General features: G+C 38.2%; 1 protein-coding gene across 1 annotated transcript in view; it reads left to right on the top strand.

Annotated features, from left to right (window-relative positions):
* The window catches only part of LOC148826073 (uncharacterized), a 588,722-nt gene that overhangs the window by 400,272 nt on the left and 162,288 nt on the right, over positions 1-26,162 (top strand). The window lies entirely within an intron of this gene.

Below are 26,162 nucleotides of genomic sequence, written 5' to 3'. Positions count from 1 at the left end.
GCATGTAAAGCCTTCCTTGAGGTAGGCTGTTGTTTTATTGTTAGATAAATATGACGTACTATGCTCAAAATGCTGCATAAAACAACCTGATATTTTAATTATTATTATTTTATAATTTGATAAGTGTGAGGCCCCGGATTCAGTTCCCGTTATCTTCAGTCCTGATTTTTTTTAAACATGAGATCTTCCCTTCCTCTAATTGAAGAGATGAGAGCAATTGATTTTTTTTCACGTTGCGATCCAAACAGTCTGACAGTGACCAAACCAGAACAGATTCTGCTGGGAGCCGGACTGAACTCATTCTCACTCCCTGTGCTGGTACACTATACTTAGATACACACGATATCATATGTGTGTATGAACAACCTGTTACATTTGCAATGGCAGTACCTACAGGCTATCGAAAGGTTTGCTGGCACTGTGGGTTTAGTGTTCCTGACAATGTGCATGCTGAGAACTGCGCACAGACTGGCTTTCTTCCAGGAATAAAATGCTACTGTTTGTACCTCATGTAAACACAGCTTTAACCATTAGCGCACTCATGAATCAAGAACTAATGTGCCCTGGAATCCATTGTACCGCTTCAAACTGAAAGTCAGATATTTAGAGTCTCAAAACTACATAACTCAGGATTTTATTTTTTTTCCCTTGATGGCAACATTGGCTTCCGTAATTTAGACAACGGAAAGACGTTTGCTTTTAGATAATGTTCAGATGGACCTGGATTATCGATTTGTGGTAGGTACCATTAAATTGTAAAATGGTCAAGGATGAAGGGGAACTTTCTCTAACTCAGAAAATACACCTTTCCCAAGGTGGAGCTCCAACCCAGACCCTGAGATGAAGAATTTCATCCTTTACAGCCTGAACTAGTCGGACGCCGGCGGTGGGTTAGAAGGTTGAAAATTATACCGGAAGCAAAGTTCTAAAACCAACGCTTTGAAAGAGTGACATCCATATATTTTTGTTTTCTCTTTTTTATATAAAAACGAGTTTTAGAGAAATAAAATGTCTATTGAAATAAAGTTGCATGTGAAAATGTATATCAAGCTTTGATAAATAAAACTGGGACATGTGTCTATCTTAATTGGATCACTCTTTGCAGGGACACTCCTCACATTTAACTATTACTGTTGCTCAGATTAATTGTTTTTAAATTGGTTGAAATCGCAAGGAGGCAACAACAAAAAGTGATTCTTAAGGAGATTTCAGGCAGATCACTAAAAATGATCAACATTTATTGAATGGCACCTTTGTGATGATGTCACTCCTCTACTTCATGAATTTCCCTAATAAACCAAAGGCCATTTCATTCCGATATTTGTCAGTTTTTGTTGATCGTGTACGAAAAAGTAGTATGGGGAAAGGTTTCGTAATAAGCCTTCTTTTAGAAAACAAGTATAAGAGTCTCATACTAGTCACTCCACAGAAAACTGAATTATTTTGTTTACATTAAATACTGCGAGTCCTGTCCTTTACTTTTAACCACAAGAGGTTGGTTTTGTGTTTTAAGCTATTGAACATAACTGGTATGTCCGAGAAAATCCATTTTCCATTATCCATTGAATTTGGTCTTTGAATGGCTGGCGGGAGAAATCATTTTTACTCCGTTGCACCCTCAGTTGAAATATTTTAAAATTACAATGCAGATTTGTTGGAGAACTTCTCAAGTATTATTAGGTTAGCACTGTACATATGTTGATATTTTGGAGTATTTACCATAGTTTTAATGTAAATGTAAACATAAACGCTGTAAAAGCTAATGTAATTTTGTAAAAATATGTTAGCTGAGGATGCGAGGGGGGCTATGACACCTTGTGAAACATGCAAGACAACTGTAAAAGTGGCCGGTATTTGAAATAAAATTGACGATCAAAAGAAAACCACAATTAGTGTGGTATTATCATCAATACTTCGAAATCGACGTCCAAATGAAGTTCAGATGAAGAAACTGTGAAAAAAGCTACATTGATAGCAGGGGATTTTGATCTTTGCACTTAAAGAACTAATTGGATTTCCCTGAAGGTGCCACCCTACAAACAGCACAAAGAATGAAACACACCCCCTTCGTTAGTGCTGGGGTATGCTGTTGAAAATAGCGTTCGTGCTGCATAGGTGCGGTCACTTCCACGCGTCATGATACCACTAGAACTGACGACAAGAGCTGAAGCCCCCCTGGCATTGTCCAAGGCAGAAATGTGAAGGAGAGTGACAAGGTGAATGTGGCTGAGTGTTGTAAGGAGCCGGACCACTCTTTCCGGGGTCTTGGGTTCAAATCCCAGCACTCCTGTATGTTCTGGTTTTAAGAAGTTGTTTCCTCTGATTTGTAATATGATCAGTAAAAGCGCTTTTTGTTAGTCTCTCGAGAGGCTGTGCAAGGAGTTTAGAGATAGACTTTCTAAAAGACAGGCTGTCAGCTATCAAGGCAGAAAAAATGTTTTGTTTTCTCAACATTAATGCTTTTTGGCACTTTCAGCTTTACGTAGGGAACAACGTCTGCCGAGATCACTTATGAGCCAGTGCGCATGGTAGTGTTCCGGCAGGTACATTTAATATTGGCTGTGGTGGCGATCTGCTTTTGTTTGTTTATTAAATCTTTGCACATAGCGCTCATTCAAAAATACGTTTTCCATGTTCAAAACTGATCAGGGGATTCACTTCATGCTTTCACAAAGCACACCTTACACGAAAGACTTAACTGGGGAATTGATTGCGTGTTTTGATGCTGTTCCTATGGTTGCCTTGGTTACAAAAGTAAACATTCTTTTATGTTCTGCTAGAGTATCCTCTGGGTGGACTTTATCATCGGGCTCGGATAGGTCATCAGTGCTCCGTCTCGGGAAAATAATCAGCACTGTCGTTTTTCCTGTTCGTATGGCTCTCTTTTAAAGCATATAAAATTTCTCCAAATAACAATACATTTTAACCCTGCGGTAAGCATTCCTTCAATTCAATAGTTTTACTCCGAGCAAAAAACAGCACAATATGTAGAGAGATGATATTCAAAGATTTCAATGTTCTTATTGGATTGCCTGTATGCAGATATCGCTCAGAATTCCTAAAATGATTTTGAATTCAGTTTTGCCTTACTACTTTCAGAGTCTTTTATTGACCTTGCTGAAGCAGAGAGGAGACATAATCACAAATGTGACCAGTTGTGCTGCTGTTTCTGGTTAACAATGACTTTTGCGAGTAAAAAAGAAAAACAGCTCCTTGCATAAAGGGCAAGAGCAACCAGCACACTCGCTTGTTGAGTGGGTATTTTCTGTGGTGCTATTCCTCAACTGCAAAGTTATTTGGTAAGCAAGGACCTCTGAGAAGGAGTCTGAATCCATCAAGAACACAGGAATTCTAATATCGCACTGCCATCTTGTGAACAGAGATCTGCTTCTTCCTTATTGAGTGTTTTGGTGTTTAAGAACAAGCTTCCTACCTCAAATGCTAGTTTCAAAAGATGTGTTACCGGACCACATATTATCTTGAAAAGCTTTGGGGATGCACTAACCGGGATTCAAATCCGGCTCAATAATTTGGAAGTCGCCTGTACCACCAAGACACTTCTAAGAAGCCCCTGCACATTTTCACAATCCTCTCTCTCACCTACAAAGTTATGAAGACACAGACGACCAATGAAAACTAATTTGATTCACTCAAGGCTCCACTCTTTTGTTGTGATGTCGTTTTAATCAGTGTTAGCTGTGATTAGGTGTTGTTTCTGTCTCTTAAAGTTTAAGAGTCTGCTCCTTTCTTCCTGGTATCGGTATAACATGTTCCATCTTTGTTTACAAACACCACTAAAAGTATTATTCAGCTCTAACGCCTGTGTGCATTGACAAGGTATCTGAAAAGGACATATTAAATAAGAACACAATCTTTCCTGTTACCATTCCTGTGGTTGGAGTGTTGTTTCTCCCTTTTACGTTCTTCTACAATATTTACAGACAGGGTTTTATCACTGGAATTGTACGGAACAAGTGTGCATCGGTCCATGAAAAACATCAGTACTGCTGTTTTTATATGCATAGTTTAACCAAGAGCACTTAAAAGATGCAAAAAGCTTTCAAAGAAAACAAAATTGAAAGACAGTCGAGCAAGGAGGTAAAAAAAGCTCTCCCCCATCAAGGAATCAACCACCGTCGCCCGTGTGACTGGATATAAAAATAACTGGTTCATTTGTGCCCAGTCTCTGGAAGCTTCGATGCGATTATTTTTCCTTCCTTATTTCTTCATTCCCATGAATTTGCTCTGTAGTAGAGGAAACGCGAAAGCGGGAAACTGCATGAATTCTTCGTGAGTGGTGGATTGTGTTCAAAGAGCATCAGCACGTCTTTAAGTCGCTTCCATAAACACCTCTGTTGGGGATGTAGTTCAGTGGCAGGGTGCATGCTTTGCACGGATGAAGTCCTAGGTTCAATCCCTGGCATCTCTAACTGATTTACATTCTGTGCTCATATTGCAATCATCTGTTGAGTGAGAACTCTTTGCTTGTGTTCATAGAGAGCCACGTCCACACAATTAAACTAAGGCACACTCAAAGTGCTACAGTGTTGCTCTGCTGTTTTAAATGTACCTCCAAAGCATGTTAACTGCCAAATGATTTGAGTTAATTTAAAATCATATTCAGGAAATCCTTCAGATGTGTCGCGGGTGTCAAAGAAGCCACCTGTTGAATCTCACCCGGGATTTCTTGAAACATCATTCACCGAGCTAGTCCTCCCTCTGGACTCAGCAGTCAGCAGAAAGCTGCACAAGCTCCTCACTGCGTGTCCTGTACTGTTACAAGTGCTCTCGTGTAGATGTTGATCAGCTACAACTCGAGAAAAACTGAAGGACTAAACAACAACTTTTGATGATTACAAGAGATTCAAGAAACACAACCATCCACACACGGGCTTTGATCCTGAACACTTAAGTTAAAAGACAAAGCGAAGGATATGACCTGTAAACTCTCTTATAAAATATAAAATAATGTTCTACTTTCTTAAAAATTTCTTACTGTTGATGGGTTATTTATTGAATTTTAATAAAATCACAATTACAAACATTTTAGGTTAAACTGTTATTCACATACTCAAACGAAGATAAACATTAGATAGATAGATAATACTTTATTAATCCCTTAGGGAAATTAGTGTTTTCTGCTGTGTGAGCCCATTTCTGATAAGAATAAAAAATAAGTTATATAAATTGAATTGTTCTACTTTTTATACTTACGTACTGTAGTCTTATTAATATTTCGGTTAAATCTTTTCTTCTGTAGTAATACTAGTCCTGATTTACAATTTTTGGACAAGGTGCATCTTAAATAATTTTGTTATTAGTTTCAGTTTTGAAAAATCGTGCCCAAAAGCTACCAAAACTGGTAATGTTCACAAGATGTGTAATGCAATAGCAGCCTTCTTGGTGGAAAACAAAAAAGTATTTCTTGGTATGAATCCTAACTCTTTTATAGGCGGCATTCTAGGACTTCTCGGTTCAGAAAAGCTGTAAATGCATTGTACATTTCTACTCCATCAATATCAGCAGTGTTATCACTACCGAGCGCTAAGTATAGATCCTGGCAATACTTCATGAGATCTTTGTTAGAAAATTGTTAATTTTATTTTTTTAAAATATTTTCAATACCATCCAAAAAGTCAAAGTTTCAATTGCATGCAACTGATGAGATCTCTCTTCGATGGAAGTTATATGTACATCCAAAACACGTTTCTTGTGGATCCAGAAGAGGATCATTATGAGACTCAAAACATGCCTGTCTCTTCTTTTTTCAAGGATGAATGGATTATTGAGGTGTAATCATTGGTTCAAAACCAAAATCGTCTGCTATAGCTGTTGTTTCTTTGATAGTTTCTTCAAATCCTTCAATTGATCGTCAATATTGAGGGATAATATCATACAAATTGTGGTTTTCTTTTAATCACCCATTTTTTTAAAATTTGACCTTTTACAGATGTCTTGCATGCATCACAAGATATAACAGTCCCCTTGCGTCCTCAGGTAAAATGTTTTAAAAGGTACAACAAAATTACAATATACTGAACAGCATTTATGGTTACATGTATATTAAAATGAAGGTAAATATACCAAGATATTAAAATACAATTGTACAGTCCTAACCTAATAATGTTTGTGAAGTTTTTCACCAAATCTGCACTGTAATTTTGAAGTATGATAGCTGAGAATGCAAGGCGACTATGAAGACCAAATTCAATGAGTGAAAATGATTTTTTTGGAAGTTGCCGATGTTGGTCATTATTGATCATTCCAGGTGATATTGACTTAGGTCCTCAAATGTTTACTTGTTGTAGCTTGAAATGTGCAAAACACTCACATTTCTTTCAAATATGAAGATGTTTTAGGTGTCACTGAGAAAAATAATTGAGTTTTAGCAGAGATTATGCTTACATGGGAATCATAGAAGTGCGCCCCTAGGGGGGCTTGAACTACCAATCTTCCGCATAAGAGAAAGAGTAACAAGAACCGATGTTTTGCCAAGTAATTTGAAGACCTAGATAGAGAAACGTGGTGCTGAAAGAAGAACCAAATGTCCACATACTATACTATGTTAATGGAAGCATACATGTTTCCATGGGACATTTACTCCTGCTCCCAAACTAATATGCTGCAGCGATATCTGATAATGATACTCTCACTGCTTGTAAGCCACGTGTTTCAGCTGTCAGCCTACTATACCATGTTCAACCAACGCTAGTAATATTACTGTGTAATAGAGGAGCAAGAGAAGCGCAGTCAGTAGAGCTGGCGACCCTTATGTTTAGAATTGTGGATTCAAGGGTCATTTGTGTCCTTTCTTATCACTCTAATCTTTTAGTAGGACAGTGCAAGCAGGACGTGATAGCATACAGTGACAACCCAATGTCTTATGGGCTTGATTCAGATATCGCTGTGAAAGCAAGTGGCAAGCAAAGGCTTTTCTAAATCGAGGGTGATCTGCTCCCGAGTAAGTATAAACACATGCGCGTTTACTGCTTGAAGACCGCACTTTGTCAAAATACTGCTTTTTGTTAATTTCACATTATGGTATTTAGACGGGGCAAAGTAGTGTAGTCCTTGTACAACTTTGATTAGCGTTTGTTATTCGGTTTTGAGCTTTGAGGGGCATAATGCAAATTGAGATGGTGAATAGAAAATGAAACAGGAATCACTTCCTGGGCTAAGAAATCCAAGAAGCATGGAAACCTGTGGATTTTAACAGTACAGAACACTCACAAATTGTAGTGTTGCTGCTTTCTTCTGCTGCTTTTATATTTCGGTCTTTGACTTTTGAATGCATACCTTACTGGAAATCTTTCTTCACTTATAGAAAGCTCAAAAAGTTCTTAATGTAGAAATCGGAGCCCATCTAAATGTTCATTTCTGCTAATCACATTTAAGTGTTGACGAAGCATTTTCCTGCCCATCATGTTCTTGATAAGCGGTTTCTCTGTTTTCCTCCTATTGTCATTGTCAGTGAGTAGAATAAGACAGGAACAATGCACAAAAAATAAAAAAGTAGCTGTCAGAAGCGAGATTTTATCCCATGCTTCCATTCGGAGACCAGAACACCCAACCAAGATGAAAGACACCAGGGCTTGAACATGACACCTTAGACCACTTAGCCATCCTGACAAGCAAAAACAGAAGGTGTGCTGAATTCACCAGTAGATCACTAAACTGAGTTTCTTCCTTGAACTGATTTGCTTGTCTACAGAGTAAATTGCAAAGTCCAGGTGTGCAAAGTTCTTGGAGACTTATTCACAAAGACTTACTGCTGTAATAAATGCAAAAGGATGGAAAGATGTCTGACATGATTTATCTTGATTTCTGCCTCATACAAAAACCTGCAGTTTCGATAAGGGTGTGTAGACTTTTTATATCCACTGTATGGTCACTTTCTTTGTTAAGCGCCTTGGGGCAACCTAGTTATTGTGAAAGGCACTATATAAAAATAAATTGAATTTAATTTAAATGACTTAATCCAGAGCATCAAGGCACTTTACAAAACATGCATAGAAAAAATGTGTAATTCTGTAGTTTTGGAAGTAACTGCTTGAATAATCCAGCTGCCACTGTTGTTACTGCTGCTTCTGTTTCTATAACAACTACTACAACCATTACATCAGATTCTTATCCTTATTCTGATACTAATACTCCTGATACTACAACTGCTGTCATTACTACTAATAGTGATAAAAACAGGGTACTCACAGATCTCTGGACGTGGGTCTGGACTCTAGAAAGTGGTTTCTTTCACAAGCGACTCTGGACCTCAACACCTGTTGATGGGTCACCTTTGTCAGACACAGCAGTGGAGCCCAAGCCCACCTATACACACACTCACACACAATGACATATACGCCCACACACTCACACACATTATCACACACTGACAGACAAACATCCAAACACTCACACACAGACACTACACACACTCACAGACACACACATAGACACTATGAATACTTATAGACACACACCCACACACTCACAAACACAAATTCACACACTGAGAGACACCACACACTCCTCACAAACACCACACACTCACAGACACATATGCTCATAACAACAAATACACTATAAATAACACTAATACAAAAACCAATTATATTGCAACAGTAACACTATAACTAAGACTTACACTATCATCCTCTCTAACACTGACACAAAATACTACTATACTAATAATACTAATAATAACAGTAATGCTATCACTAAAAACTAACATGACTACTAGTGTAAATAATCTAACCTTATCTCTGTAATTATCACTAATATTAACAGGAATACTAGCATTAAAACAATCAGTAGCACTATCATCATTAATACTCACATGAACACTAGCATTAATATTAAAACTACCGATTGTACTCGAAACATGAAGACAATATTAGTATTAGTTGCTATCCGTGACGTCACACCGCTCTTTGTGACGAAGGCAAGACACCTAGCAGTGCACAGTGACGTGGGGCCTGTTGCCGTGGTTTTACCATACTGATGATTTGTAAACAGTGGAAAAATGCATTTAAGCTTATACTTACACAAATTTATCAACTTGGAATATAGTTTTTAATAATTTATCAACTTGGAATATAATTTTTAAGCTCTAGCATACAATTCCTAAACAATCATTTGAATAATAATTCTTTAATTTCGGATTGAACATTAACACTAAAGGCGCTATTGTAATTGATCGATACAGGCTGTATTGACTGTTTTCTAGATATTTAAAACAGGATCAAAACGGGAAAAGAATCAGTACTCACCAATCAGTGAAGTTAATCGATTATTCTACGGTTCTTCAGTTGAATTAATTGGTTGTCGATAGATAAGTGATCAATAACTCTCCTCCGTGCGCTCCGCGCGCCTCCAGCGGTCTCGCTCTCTGATCCCGGCGCTCTGGCTCGTGTCTGTGACGTCACAGCGCTCTTTCTGACAGAGCAGAGCGCGTCTCCGCTGGAGGAGACTCCTGTCCGGAGCCCGGGGGGCTTTTCTTACAGATATGACATCTCCAAAAATAAAGGCGATTCATAACAGCTGGAAATGGAGAGCGACAAACCGAGAAATAAAATTTATTAAACCAAAAAAATAGTTTACTTAACAGACTAATGCGTTGTATAGCATACTCCCGTAGAGCAGAAGAGAAAGGGCACAAGTCCCTGTAAAAAGCGTTTTTAAGCGTTTTACACTAATCTCCACAGAATAGAAGCCAGGAGGATCAGACACCTGATCCTGAAGGTTGAAGAATATCTCCTGGTTTTATTTCCACTCGAGCTCTCAGTTCCTCAGCCAGTTTGATGATTTAATTAACTGTATAACTGTTATCAGACCCTGTTTAACTGTATATTTATAAGAGAGACGTGTGAGAGATGCTGTATCCCAGGGCTGGTGTGGAATCACACACAGACAGGTCTTCTGTGTGATCTGAGTCTAACTGCTCAGAGGTACAGACTGGCCAACTAGTCACTATTGTAGACAAGACCATCAGTCTGCTGCTGCTGATAATCATATTACACTTATAAGAGTAGCAAGGTCCTGGAGAGGTCCTGGAGAGGGTTAATAGAAACTTCTCGCTTCTGACCTGGAACAGAGCCCACAGCTGCCAGATCAGTGACCCCTGAGCCCAGTTCACAGAGAGGAGAACCAGGAGCTCCTCTCTGTCTCTAAGAGGCTGTGAGGAAGGAGAAAAGGGGGAGATGTGACCTGAGTCCAGGCTGTTCTGTCTGATATTATTCATGTAGCAGCACTGATTGTCTGAATGTCCTCTGGTTCTGAATTGTCAGGATAAAGAGAAGGATGTAGATGAGCTTTTGTCTGTTCAGGAGGTAGGAGTTTGTGTAAAGTACTGAGGGTCCCAGAGCTCTGTGTGTGAGTCTGAGCTGTGAATATGACTGAGAGGAGAACAAGATTTTTTTTTATTCTGCCTCTGAGAAGTCTTTTCCTTTGCCAAGCAATGTTACATCCCCTTCAGATACTCTGCACAGACTGTCAGAGTGAGAAAAGAGGAGAGTGAGATGGGCAGATAAGAGCACTCACAGTGAGAGATACAGGATGGGGGAGAGAGGAGAAAGAGCAGGAAGACAGTGCAGGTGTTCAACCACACTGTGACCACAGGAGACAGGAGGCTTTTCTCAGCTGCTGAGGAGCTCAGGGCTCATGGCATCTCAGGCTCAGTGGGTCTGGCAGCAGTCAGGTCTGGGAGCTTCTCCTCATACTGACACTGAAGCTCTAAGAGTCAGCCTCCATTCAGACAGGAATAGCCCCTCCTGTTCAGCCCTGAAAGACACACTGAGAGAGCTGTTAGAGCCCTGAGACAGCTGTGTGGGTAGAAGACCTGTCACCCTGTAGAGCTCTGCACTGGGCTCCCCTGTGTGCCTCACTGAGAGTCAGCCTCCATTCTGACAGGAACAGCCCTCCTGTTCAGCCCTGAGAGACACACTGAGAGAGCTGTGTGGGGAGAGGACCTGTCACCCTGTAGTGGTCTGAACACTGGTCTCTCCTGTGTCTCCCTGTGCAGCACTGGAGCTCTGAATACTGGGCTCCCTGTGTGCCTCTCTGTACAGCTCAGCTCTCAGCTGCCTCATCACACTGACACCCACAGCCTCACAGTACAGCCTGGCTTCCTGTGCTGGAGGAGCTCGGAGGAGCACAAACCACAGACTCACTGCAGAGCCTGACGTGTAGCTCCAGTGAAGCTCTGCCTTAAATCACCGCTGTATTAACAAGGACTGAACTTTTTTTTTCAGAATTTTGCTGCTTTTTCAAATTTGAAACTGACTCCTGCTCTGCGGCTCCTGCTGCTGCAGCTTTTATGGTGAATCTGTAACACAAGAACTCTGCTATATTGAACAGGAAAGTTTAAATACAGCATAACTGCTAATACTACTACTGCTACCACAACTGCTGCTGCCACTGCTACTACTGCTACTACTAATACTTTACTGCTGCTTCTACTGCTACTACTGCTTCTACTGCTACTACTACCTATAATAATAAGGAAGAGGATGTGCCCTCACACTGTTCAGACTGGTGGTGCATCAGTCTATCAGTATCAGTTCAGTTGCACTGTGCTGTTAGAGAGTCTCAGTCACACAGTTGGCTCCACACAGAAAGACACTGGGGTCACAGCTGGAGGGGCTGGAACATCTATTTGGACTGGAGCTGCACAGGGACAGACATGGGGTCTAGGGGACTCAACTGGAAGAGCTGCTGTCCACCAGGCTCAGTACACAGGGGCACACAGTCACTGTTGGGCTTTTTTTTCTCTTTTCATTTAAATTTTTGGTTATAAATTATCTGTTCACAGCCACAGGACAGCCAGATCTTATTCAGTCCACCTTGTCTCTGTATTCCTGTGCTGACCTGAGTAACCTCACTGCCACCTTGAGGACAGGCTCTCCTCACACTGTCCTTGACAGGACAAGAAGACACTGCTGTCTGGGGAGACAACCTCTTTGTGACTCGTGGCAGCACACCAGTCACTGGACACCGCCTGACACAGACAGCAAGAGACACAGGACCATATCCAGAACACTGAATCTCTGGCTTAATCAATGAAGTTAATAAAAACCAGCTGTTTTCTTCAGCATTTAATCTGGTGTGAAATGTCTTTCAATTTAAAACCTTGTAATATTTAAAATATTTAAAATGATTTTAGGATGTATTCAAAATTTGTTTTGTCTTATATATAAATTAGTTAACTTAGTACTGACCTACTATTATTTTACTTGTCTAGAACTGAAGAGATTTTATGTTGTGTTAATATCTGTTCTCTTCCTGCCCCTGGAGCACCTGCAGCCCTGCTGTTTCTGTGTGTGTGTGTGTGTGTGTGTGTTTCCTTCAGTGAGACACAGAGCTGCTCCTGTCTCTCCTCTCCTCCGCACTGCTGGGAGTGTCTTCAGGGAGAGGAAACAGTGATGTGGCTCTGATATATTTGGAGAAGACTGAAAAGGCCCTGTGTGATTGGCGTCCCACCTGTGCGAGAGGTTCCTGCTGTCAGTCTGAAAAGGCAGTGCTGTGTGTGATTGGCGGGGCGGAGGGCTGTGTTGTTACTGGGGGTCCTGGGTGTTGAGCAGCAGCTCATTTGCCCTGTGGGCTCAGGGGTGAAGACAGGGGTCTCAGCTGCGCTCTGTCCTGACAACAATGGAGAGCTGCCCGTCCATCTTCTTTCTCGCTGTCCTGGTGCTTCACACCTCAGCTAGTAAGTGTCCAGTCTTCTCCAGAGTCTTGTCCAGCTGCTTAAATGAGTCATGGGATACTGGGAGTCAGGATCAGTCTCTTTAGATACTCAGCAATCAGCTAAATAAACAGAGAAACCATAATTTAACCATAAATCTCTAGGTGGAAAAGGAGCACAAACTTAAACTAAAATAAAAACTTGCAGTGCTGGATTTTGTTTTGTAAGATTAGTTTAGTTGCTCTTTATTTTTTGGTGATTAAATCAGGAATATATTTCATTTTCCATAATAATTTTAGTTTTCAAAAGCAGCACTTATAAATGGCAGAGTCAGGGACTCAGCAATCAGTGTCATAATGTGCAGAAAACCTGTAATTAATTTTTAGATGAAAAGGGTTAAATGTAATGTGAAAATGAGCTCAGGGTGAGAGAGTTTACTACTTTTATTTTAAACTGAGCCTTATGCGGTATTTATTGCTGATTTTCTGGTCAGTAATTAGTCAAGAAGGTATTTCATTGCCTAGATCAATTTTAGTGCTTTTTAAATTAAAAAATAGCAGCAATAAGCACCTCTGCTGAGCAACTGGGACTTAGGATCAGGGTGTAAAGACTCATCAGTCTGCTTTATAAATGGTATAAAATCTTTTAATAATCTGTAAATGAAAAGGAGAACAAAGTAATGTGAAAATGAGCCAAGATTCAAAAGCAGAGATTTTAGTGGTCATTTATCACAGATTGTTTTTCTCTTTGTAAAAAAAATAGTTAAATGCTAAAAACACTTTCAGTATTTTTGTAAAACAACAGCAGTGATAACCTCACTTTGCTGAAAGACTGGAGTTAGGATAATCAGTGTGCTTAATAAACTGTATGAAATCTGTAATTAATCTGTAGATGAAAAGAAGTAAGAAAATAATGTGAAAATGAGACCAGATTTCAAAGCAGAGATTGTACTGTTTATTTATCATAGATTAGTTCTGCTTTTAAAAAATATATAATGGAATTGATGATAATCACATCTCTACTGAGAGATTGGGGTTCAATATCAGGGAATTCAGAGACTCATCAGTTTGCTTAATAAACTGTACAGAAAGTATAATTAACCTTTAGATGAAAAGGAGTATAAACTACTGTGAAAATGAGCCCAGGCTCAAAAGCAGAAATTGTACTGTTATTTATCACTGATCTTTTTCTGGGTCTGTTAGTAAAGAACATATTAAATTGCCTAAAACAATTTAGTCTTAAAAAAGCAGCAGGAATGATAATTGAAAAGCAGAGATTATAATGTTTTTTTTTATTTTAAACACTGTTTCTCATTTTTTTTTTAAATAGAAGGGAAGATAACTGGATCTCTGATGAGAATCTGGGGCTCAAGATCAGGGAATTAAGAGATTTATCAGTCAGCTTGATTAACTGTGTAAAAATTGCAGATGAAAATTCATCTGAGAATTTCATATTACTTTTTACTCTATTTAATCTGCAAGTACAGTTTTTCTACAGTTTTAGTTTTGCAATGTAAGGGGTAATGTGAAAATGAGCCCAGATTCAAAAGCAGAGCTTATACTGGCTGTTTATCACAGATTGTGGTAAAATAAAATAATTAATTGCTTAGGGCAATTTCAGACTTTTTGTAAAAGCATGGCAGTGATAATAACTGCACTCTTCTGAGAGACTAGGAGTCAGGATCAGGGTGTAGAGAAATTTGGCTTGATAAACTAAAATTAGTAGAAATTATGTGAAAATGCATGCAGGCTCAAAAGCAGAGATTGTGCTGGTTATTTATCACTGATTGTTTTCTGGGTCTGTTAGTAAAGAACATATTTAGTTGCTTTGAAGAATTTTAGTCTTTAGGATAAAATGGCATGGATGATAATTCCAAAGCAGAGATTTTGATGGTTTCATTTTAAGCACTGTTTAGTCATTTATTCTTAAACAGAAGTGATGATAGTTGGATCTCTGTTGAGAGACTGAAGCTCAAGACCAGGGAATTTAGAGACCTATTAGTCAGCTTGATTAACTGTTTTGAAACTGTAATATGTAGATTAAAATTCATCTGATGTTTTAACATTACTTTTTACTCCATTTCATCTACAGAGTAATTAGATTTTTTATAGTTTTACAGTTACAGTGAGCCCAAAATCAAAACCAGAAATGTAATTGGTTATGTATCACAGATTGTTTTCTGTGTCTGTTAGTAAAGAAAATAATTAACTGCTTAGAACAATTTCAGTCTTTTTTTAATGCAGTAATAATAACTGTCTCTCTGCTGAGAGACTGGAGCTCAGGATTAATCTGTAGATGAGAAGGAGTAAAAATTAATGTAAAAATGATTGCAGATTCAAATGCAGAGCTTGTACAGGTTATTTATCAATTATTTATTGTTTTCTGTGTCTGTTAGTAAAGAAAATATTTCATTGCCTAGAACAATTTAAATCTATTTGTAAAACCACAGCAGTGATAACAACCGGACTCTGCTGAGAGACTGTGAGTCTAGATCAGATAGATAGATACTTTATTGATCCTGTGAGGGAAATTGCAGTGCAACAGCAGCTTAACACAGACAACACAGCCACAGTGTAACGAATGATATAATAATAGTACAATACATACAATACAATCAGTACAGTGAGGGGTGCACTAAAAGAGTTACTCACAGTCCAGAGACACAAAGAACAAACTAGAACAGAACAGTACACAGAAAAATCGTATCAAACATATGAATACAAATATAGATGTAAATATAGATATAGATATAAATATAGATGTAAATGTATTGCACAGGTCCCTGGCATATATTGCACAAAAACGGTTGTAAACAGGAAAAGAAAAGAAAGAGAACAGATGTAGCAGTAGATGTGTAGATGCGTTCAGTCCAGAAACAGGTCACTGTCAATGTTGCACCTGCCCAGGGTGTTGAAAAACTTATCAGTTGGCTTGATTAACTGTATTACACCTGTAATTAATCTGTAGATGAAAAAGAGTAAAAAGGAACATGAAAATGAGCCCAGGGTGAGAGATTTGACTGTTTTCTTTTAACCTTGGTTTTGTGTGGTTTTTATTATTGACTTTTTCTGGATCTGTTCATAAAGAAATGAATTACCTAGAAATATTTTAGTTAAAAGATCAGAATCCTATTACTTAGAGATTCATCAGTCAGGTTGTTGCACTCTATAATGACTGCGATCAACCCATAAATGTCTAGGTGGCAAATTTGCACAAAGTAATGTACACAATTATAGTGTTTTTTACTTTAATTGAGCGTAGTGGCTGTGTATCAACATTATAATCATTTTCTAATTAAGTAAGTTAATTTTAGGTTTCAAAAGCAGTAATAATAATAATAATAATAATAATAATATTTATCTGTCTTATCCGTCTAAAAACTGTAATTAAAACGTAAATCTATAAATGTTAAAGGTGCACAATATTTAGCAAAAATGAACCATGGTTGAGAGACGTTACTATTTTATTTTAAATACAGCTTTGTGGTAATTTATCTGACATTACTTAAGAGATTGTTTGGTGTTGCTGTAAATTAATTGCCTACTTCTTTTTAAGTTTGTTTTTTTTAAAAGCAGTGGGATTAATAATAATTGTACAGATGCTATTCAGCATAATTATACCATGAATGTACTTAAGCAAAAAAGTAAAAACAGGTTTGAGAGATTGTAATTTTTTTTTAATTCTGATTTGTGGTTACTTATAAAACTAATCCTACAACTGGGAGTCGGGAAAATATTTAATTGCCTAGAACAATTTTATTTCTGTAAAAGCTTTAGATGAAAAAGGAAGTAATGTAAAACTAATCTAATTTTTGCACATACAGCTCTTGTTTTGTAAAGCAGCAGGAATAAAAACAGCAACCTTACCCAGCCCAACAAAGGAAAATTATAATTATACCTTAAAACTCACAGAAAAGGATTAAAGGATGATGATGATGATGATGATAATAATAATCATTACTGGAATCTTAAGAGAAACATACATGTGCAGCCATTCAAAATGCACGGTACAAACCCATAAGGCACACAACAACCCACTGCGGCATACCGCGGTACATGATTGGCAGGCCAAAATGGTGCACTCGTGGTGCATTGGTCATTAGTGAAAAGATTTAATCATTTAATATCTTGGCTGTGCATGTTTTAATCTGCTTAGTATTGAATATTCAAATAGAATTTTACAACTAAAGGGAAATTTTAATAGCTGAGCATAAAAAGAAGAGGAGCATAACGCATCTGATGATCATAAACAATATTAATTTAGGAACAAAAACATCTGATATGTTATATATATGATATGTATATGGTTGGTATTGGTAGTTTAAAGAAAAAATACACACCAGTATCTCACTTTCTTCCTAAACATTTTAAGCATCAAAGTCTTACATGTGGTTATTTTGGAAATGTTTTTACATGCTCCGTCTGACCATATTAAGTTTAATATGTGAACATTTAATATGTGAAAAAAGTGAATCCTGTTTTTTATGGTCTGTAGCTCAAATCCTGCTTAACTAAAAATTAGAGACAAGAAGACAACGTTGTGAGGCTAAAGAAATCAATAACGATATTAATTCAAAGATCTAAATATATTTAATGCATACGCCTGACATTAGAGGGTGTGTCTGCTCACCAGCTCAGTGACATCACAGCCTTTCCCTCTGAATAGCTAGCAGGGACCTCAGAGGAGAGATCTCCCTTTAGCTCAGCTGCCTGACATAGCTAGCAGTGACGCCGAAGGCCTGCGTTCGAGTTCCCAGCTGATAACTGTATTCTACTTTCTTTGTAAACATGTTTTATTTTTAATTTGACTCATTCATACATGATGGACAATGATCTTGACATGCAGGTGTGGAGTTGTGCAGGTCTAAAGTAGAGTTATCAGCTTCAGATTTAAAAGGTTATTAATAATATCTTCAGTGTCACATTAACATTGGAATGTTCTTTCAAGTGTAAAAAGAGGCAATACTCAACGTGTGTCCTCTATACATTTTCAGTTTACAGAACGTACAAGATCATTTATTATGAATATTGTCTATATCGCATTAAAATTGGAACGCTTTTCACAGATGTAAATCCACCTATTTTCTAATCACTTTATCCAGGACAGGTAACAGTTTCATCCCTCCCCATTCCCTCTGCCTGTCTGACTTCTTTTTAACCCTTCTGTGCCCGAATCACAGCGGGTGAGAAAAGAGAAAAAAGTGAAACTTACAGTGTACACAAAGATTCTAGGCTGACCACAAGGAAGAAAGATCACCCATTTTTCATGCACAAAAAGTGGTTATTAACTATCGAAACCTGTTTTTATAGCTTTTAAAATCATGCAATGTCTAAGCAGAAACACATAATTATATCTCATTATTGAATTCTTTTTTAAAAATTAAAAAAATAATTTGCCCAGCCTAAGGGCATTCATAATATTGTGGAATTTTCGGGTTCGGCGAGGACGGACACAGTGACTCAGAAACACATTGAATGAAAAACGGCGCTTTATTTTTCGGCACAGCCTGAAAGTAGTTAGTATTGTACAGTGATTATAGATGTGGGTAATGTCATCCCCATTAAGCAAAGTGCTTATCGCGCAAATCCTGCTAATCTAAAAATTAGACACAAAAAGAATAGTGTCTTATTAATAATATCTTCTGTGTCGCATTAACATTGGAATGTTCCTTATTTACAAGTGTAAAAAGAGGCGAACGTGTCTTCTCTTTAACTCTTCAATTTACACAGAAATTCCACCAGAGCCCCAGAACATTGTCCAATAATCCTTTTCTTGTGTCTAATTCTTAGTTTAGCAGGATTTAAGCTACAGTATATGAATATAGTTATATCATTATTAATTTCTTTAGATACGCGATTCCATATTATATTCCGTATTAATCAAATTTAAAAAATGTCAATATAATGTCCATAATATTTGCTATTTTAGTTTTTCAAAGAAGCCTTTCAAAGGCTTGAGGCATCTGTTAAATTGCCCCACTGGATAAGGTGTTTGGAATTAAACCAGTTTAAAAATTCTTAAGCATACTGTAGTTTTTGTTAACACAACACAGCTTTGTCAGTGAAAGAAATGACCGCGGGCACTTTTCCTCCCCCTCTTCATTCTCAGAGTAGAATAGTCTCCCTTCCCCCCATGGACATACTGACAAATGTTTTCACAGCCTACAGTATTCTTTTAGAAACAGTATATGAATATAATTATATCTTTATTAATTTCTTTAGATCAGCCAAAGATCAGGCAGAAAAGAGGTCATAGGCAGAGGGAAAGGCGGTGACGTCACCGCGCTGGCAAGATAGATACTCTTTTTAGATACTTTTCTTCAGATATGCAATTCCATATTATATTCCCTATTAATCAAATTCTAAAAGTATGCTTTTGTTTACTACGATAACGAGCGTATTCGCAGAAATACAGAAATATTTTTTAGAATCCGCTAACTAGAGAATATAATATGGAATTGATTATCTAAAGAAATTAATAACAATATTAATTTAAGGATCTAAAAGAAAAGGATCAGAAAAGATTCACAAACCAACACAAGGTTGTGAAAGGTCCGAGAGCCTGTTTGGAGTGTAAAACACTTGGTTGCAGCATTTTGAATGTTGTGCTTGAAAAGGTATTGACTCGTGAATAGCACCCCCCTATCCCCATGTAACGCCTCTCTAATGGTGCCATATTGGAAAAATCATTAAAAAATAAGGAAAAGATTCACAACCCAAAGCAATGTTGTATATGGTGAAGGGGCTGTCTGGCGTGTAAAACACTTGGTTGCAGCATTGTGAATCTTATGCTTAAAACGCTATTGAGTCATTAAGAAGACCCCCCTATTTCAGTGTATTACCTGTAGTGTTATCTTCAGAAAATCATAAAAAAATAAAGAAGTTTCAAAACACAGAACAAAGCTGGGAAAGGTCAGAGGACCTGTCTAGAGTGTGAAACACTTAGTTGCAGCCCTGTGGGTGTTGTGCTTAAAAAGCTATTGAGTCATGAAGAAGACCCCATTATCCCAGTATATCAATTCTAGTGATGCCATATTGAAAAAAATCATTAAAAAGCTAAAAGAGGTTTAACAGCCCAAAGCAAGGCTTGGAAAGATCAGAGGACCTGCTTAGTGTGTAAAACACCTACTTACAGCATTTTGGGTGCTGTGGTTTAAATGCTGTTGGCTTGTGAATAGCATACCCCTATCCCAGTGCATAGTGCCACATTAAAATCACAAGAAAAAGAGATTCAGAATGCAAAGCTGTGTCAGTCTTCTGTGTACAATTCAGTTTGAACATCATGGGTGCTGTTTTCAATATCCTGCTGAGTAAAGAATAAGAATTTTCCTACTGTCAGTAGTATTGTGTGTATAGTTCAGGTGGGTGACACCTGAAGAAGGCTCCACGGCTGAAACGTTGTGTTTTCTTTCTTCTTTTTTTTCCAGAATGGAATAAACCTATTACTTGTAAGTATTGTGTATATAGTTGACCTTTACCTGAATGAAAACAGGACATGAAGAAAGGGTTTCAGAAATAAAAAAAGCTTTATTCCTGTTCTTATAGGGTTCCAGTTAGTGCGTAATCATGCATTGATGAAAAACCGGAAGTTTACAAAAGAGAATTAGCTCACTGATAGTTTTATGTAGAGGTTGTGAAAAAGTAGAGGTCTTTAATATGTGTTTGGTTTAATGGCTTTCTGTGTTTCCCTTGCGAAGACATGGACATAAGAATATTCATGCGTGGTCAAAAAAATGGCATAAAAACAACATAGTGAAGGCTGTGAAATTTTTCACAATGTACTTTGTCCACACAGCAAGTGTTCTTGTAACTCTAGGAGGTTTCATGAAAAAGCTACAGGCGTGCCAAAATCATTTTCGAACTTCAAGCTAACTTTACCCCGGTCTTTACAGACTTCCTTCTTTGAACTCAACTGTGCTTCAGTAAATAATGTACAGTTTATCATCTTCTGCAATGCCTCTAGTTTAGCAGGATTTGTGCAACAAGCTCATTGTTTAATGGGGATGACATTACCTACGTCTATTGTATATCTCTGTACAACACAGGAGTCGGAGTGTCTGTTAATAAAACAGAGTGCCTTCCAGTACATATAACTACTGCATGATTTCTTTATCCGTTTCAGCTAAATGAGGGAAATTAAATCAGTCAGAATCTTGGAGTGCCAATTCTAAAATTAACCGTTCTTTCCTTCTTTGTTTAACTTAAAGAATTTAGCGAAGAAATCCTTAATCACAATATCATCACTTAATTTATCAAGATACACAAATTCATGCCAGAGTCAACAACAAGCTATAACAGTGGACTATTTTTATACATTCAGCTATATGAGAACCAAACCGAAAGTAATGCTCCCATCGTGCTTTGAACTGTCTGGGTGCAGCTCGCTACATTGCAGTGCCCATTACCACTACAAGAACAATATAATTTTTTTTAAAAGGAAACAAATGTCAAAATGTTTCCAAAAAGTCCACTTGTGATACTTTAGCTGCTTAGTTACACAATTCCATATTAATATAGCTATCAAGTGATGTTAAATCGCTACAACATTTATCTTTTTACAATAACAGCAAGTGGTGTTCTTACTGCTGTACTGTACGTATTCTTGGAAAAGGATAAAACGTTATAACTTTCAGTATAGAATATAAGCTTAATGTAATGCATACGGCCAGCATTGCAGGTTGTGCGAGCCGGCTTACCAGCGCGGTGACGTCACCGCCCTTCCCTGTGGATAAGAGTCCTCAGCCTCCGGGCTGAGGGGAGATCTCCCTTTAGCTCAGCTTGCTGGCACCCTGTTGAGTGAAGCTGGAGACCAGAGTTTGAGTTCCCAGTGTTGGGGGGCCAACCTGTGGCAGCAGTGGTGAGGGTGCATACCCATGTGAACCCAAGAGTACATTAAAGCCAGAACCCATGTAAATTACTAAGTTAAAGACTTTGGTACATAAAATATTTATGCATAATTAAAATATTTATGGTGAAGGTGGAAGGTTGTGTACTTTTGTCCAACTGAGCAATCTTGCTTTTATAAAATATACCAACTTTTTAATGTTTAATGATTAACATGCTGTAATACACAGTGTAAAGTTAAAAGTCTAAAGAGTATACAACTTAAATTCTTAATTGAATAAAGAATGTCCCTCAGCAGTGATCAGGATTTGAAACCAGGTGTTTTCTGGTGACATCTCAAATGCTGTACATGAAAGGTTAAGCTTAATAGCTCCACCTGGCAGTGATTCTGGATACTATTATCATAGCTGTGGTATTATGCGGTATGATGCAATTTACGCGTTACAACGCTTTATGATGCAATACGCCCACCGCTTTGTACCACAGCTCGTTTTGAATGGCTGCATCTGTATATGACAACAATAGTTTAACTGCCACAGGATACTGATGTATGTTATAAGACTTAGTTGTATAATGAGAGGAAATATATTGTTCGGGAATTGGGAACTTTCCATAAACAAGTTTTAGAAACTCTGTTATGTGATACATATATTAGAAAAGCACAATCAATGGTATGTTATTGAGTAAGGCTAATGCCATTCAATAATTCATCTAAATTCATGTTCATATAAATTAATAATTTTAATTAAGTAAAATTAATTAATTAAAAGTTGAATTAATTAAGTCAAATAAACAAGTATATCTGTATCTGTATCTGTGCCTGTACAATAAACTTATCAGTTGTGTTTGTAATACGTTGTCTTTTATACATAATCAAATCTGTGAATCGTGTGTGAAATTTAGATCTTGACAGGTAAATGTAGAAATCCATTGTTTACATATTGTTACATACAGAGAATGAGGATATATACCTCATTTATATTTCAGCTCAACATGTGAAACACCTTTCTGCAACTTTGCAAATCGTCTTGTTAAACTCCACTGGTGTTTTTGTTTCATACTGCTTGTGCTGAGTTTAATTTGATCTGAGTTGAGAAACTTTAATTTGATTTGAGTGCTATTTTACTTTAGATGTTGCTGCTATTGTTGTGTGTTTAGGTTGATGTTTCCTCAATGTCTTTGTATTGGAGCACACATGCAAAGAAGCATTTCATTGCATTTGTGGATATGACCAATAAACTGAACTGTGAACTCTGGGGTTAAGGAATGACTGTTCAGCAAAATACATTAAACCTGGTATATTTGGAATAAAATATAATGGGTCTCAGAATCAATGTCTGTGTATTTAACTTTTTTTCTACGTTTGGAATATGTTGTGCTTTAACATAAGTTAATCGATCCATGATTTGTTATATATAGGTCTTGACAGGTAAATGCTAAAATCTGTTGTTCACATATTTCACACAAAGAATAATATAAACCTCATATACATTTCAGCACAACACATGAATCACCTGTCTGCCACTGTGGAAGAGTCTTCTTGTTGACTCTTGCCCTCATGTCAAGGTTTTGAGCAGACACTCAGGACAACATCACAGTAACACAGCGGGTGTTGCTATCAGTGTCTTTTCATTGGGTGAAATAAGAGATCACTTTATTGGCCATACACAATTTCTTGTATTAGGAATTTGTCTTTTCACATCCCCCAACTTGCTCTCCATGAAACCCACAGACAGGGAGAGAAGCTTGGGGTCAGAGCACAGGGTCAGCCATTTATACAGCACACCTGGAGCAGTTAGGGTTAAGGACCTTGCTCGGGGGCCCAACAGAGTAGGATTCCTTTGCCAGCCACAGGATACGAACCTGCAACTTTCTAGCCACAGGCGCAGATCCTTAGCCACAGAGTCACCGCACCACCCTGCATTTCACATATCTGGCAGGTGTGGAATATGTTGCTTAGGAAATACAGTTTAATCTGCAAATCATGTATTAAGATGAGATCTTGGAAGATGAGGTGTAGAAACACAGTGGGCATATCATTAACAAGTTTCCCCCGGTGTACAAATTTTATAAATGCTAAAAAATAAATGGGCATTATACATCCAGAAATATGAAGAAAAATGTCACAAAATGCAAATTGAAGGTGAATGTAAATTTCCGCAAAAAAGCAAAACAGATCTAATTAATTATTACCTATAGAATGGGAAACGTTCAGGTGTAGTAACTGGTGATTGAGTTCACAGTCCAGAAAACAGGCAGAGCCATATGGAACAGAAGTGTTTTTATTTACAGTGCAGGTGTTTTGGGTTTTATTTTCCCATCAAAGCAAGTGCCCCATTTTTAAACTACTGAACATGCTCACTCCCTCATAAACAGAGCTGCACAGTTATGCTACAACATCAGGTTTCAGTCCGCAAATCTTACAAGACCTATTGCCTCGACCAGACTCCTCAAAAAGCTCAGTCTATCTTTACAACCTCTGAGATTCTTTACAAACAGTTTTACCAAACAGGTTTCTCTCTTTGACCACCACAAATGCTATGAAAGCCTCAAAAGCCACAAATGTTTTAGCTAGATGAAAATCCTGGGTGAATTTACAACACATTCTGTAGGATCTGAACTCTGTCCCCAGACAGCAGGTAGACTGAACCCTTGAAAGACATGGCTTACTGGTTTTAGACTGACAACTAATCAATCATCTTCTTAAAATTGGTCAGGTGTCTTATGGCAGCCTGGGGATGTAGTTCAGACAAAAATCTCCATCACAACATATACTGTACATCTCGTATATATTTCAGCACAATATGATGTGAACTGTGAAAAATCTTTTACTGTTTCTGTTTTGTTTTCTTAACTAATGCTTTCAAAGTACAGCACACAGAGTGACACATCAGTGTTTAAATCTCTTACCTGTTATATACAATCAGTAGCAATGTAGTTACTCTAATGTGATCAGAGTGACAACTGTAGTGAACTCTGAAGTGACCACAGCTCCCAGAAACACAGGACCAGAAGTCCCAGCCTTCTGAAGTCACACAGATAGCCGCTCCAGTATCTCACACACTGTCAGTATCTTCCTGTCACTGTACTGTCTCCTCTTCCCAATAAAAGGGACTACCAATCTAATCAAGCAGGTAAAAGACATTAATAAGACAAATAAGACAATATCAGGTATCTTTCAAATATGTATAAATATAAAAACATCCTGTAGACAAGTATTGTCTCTCTCTTTCTCCAGGCAGTGCTGACGTGAGGCTGGTGAATGGAGCCAGTCCCTGTGAGGGGACAGTGGAGATTCAGTATAAAGGAGAGTGGGGGACAGTTTATGACAGAGAATGGGATCTGGAAGATGCTGCAGTGGTGTGCAGATCTATTTCTGCTATTTCAGCACCAATAGGAGCTCACTTTGGACCAGGGTCTGGATCAGTCCTGCTGGGCTGGGTCGACTGCAGGGGATCAGAGTCTGCATTGAGAGATTGTAGTAAAGATGAAGTGAAACAGTACTACTATGCTCATGAGGACTCTGGAGTGATCTGTACAGGTAGGTAAGAATGGGGTTTCAGTCATGTCCATGATGGTCGACTGAGGTGTTCAGGGAGAAGGTACAGACTCTCTCCAGTCTCCAGCAGGGAGGGATATTGAAGCTCCATTGGTGATCTAGAGTCCATTATCATGATCCATCTGTCCATCCTCCCATTCGCACTGCTCATTGAGAGGTCAGACTGGTCAGGGAGAGTGATCTCTGTTATTGTTCTAATATTCCAGCTCATCGAGGGGTCAGGCTTGTTGGAGGCAGTGATCTCTGCTCTGGAAGAGTGGAACTGCAGCACGGAGAGACCTGGGGCTCAGTGTGTAACTCTAACTTCGAGAGGCAGGATGCAGAAGTTGTCTGTCGACAGTTAGATTGTGGGGCTCCTTCACAAGTCCTGAAAGGGAATCTGTTCGGGAAGGGGGAAGCAAACTTCCATTCCGAGGTGCTCCACTGCCATGGCAATGAATCTCAGATTTTCTTCTGTCCAAAGTCCACAAAGACACAGGGATGCACCCATGAGAACTTCGTGGGACTGAAGTGTTTTGGTAAGAGCAGGATCATGTATTTCATAATACAGAGTCTGGGTGAGAAACAGACCCCAACTCCAATCAGTCATCTGCTCACTGCGGTATTAACACCGGTCATCAGACTGTCGTTCCCAGCAGTCTTTGCTGTAGTGGTGCTCCACTGACTTCAATGATGATACATTGGTTTGGTCATGCTACCATGGTTTGGCCATGATGCCTCATCAAATCAGCCTTCTGATTCACAATAACATCTTGATAAGCTACTTCAATAATTAAAAGGACAAGATTTTAAAAATATGTGACAGGTAGTCCTCATGAGTATCTAATCGAGGGGAGTCAGCAAGCAGTTATTACAATCCCAGATGATTGACTGGTGAGTTCCTCTCCATTCAAATTCCAGCTTGTTAGCAGGTGCGTGAGGTATCTGAAGAGAAGGAGCACACCAGCTCTCTGCAAGAGAGCCATGATCAAAGAGATTGATCTGCTTTGTTTTTGTATTGTTTTTTTGTTTACACTTGAAAATGAAAAAAGTCATCATTTTGATTAAAAAACACAAGTGCATCATCACAATGGATTTGAAGGTG

The sequence above is a fragment of the Atractosteus spatula genome, chromosome 10 (genome assembly GCF_055471065.1).
Source record: "Atractosteus spatula isolate fAtrSpa1 chromosome 10, fAtrSpa1.hap1, whole genome shotgun sequence".
Taxonomy (NCBI): domain Eukaryota; kingdom Metazoa; phylum Chordata; class Actinopteri; order Semionotiformes; family Lepisosteidae; genus Atractosteus; species Atractosteus spatula.
Note: the sequence above shows the minus strand (reverse complement) of the source record. Positions and strands in the feature narration are given on the sequence as shown.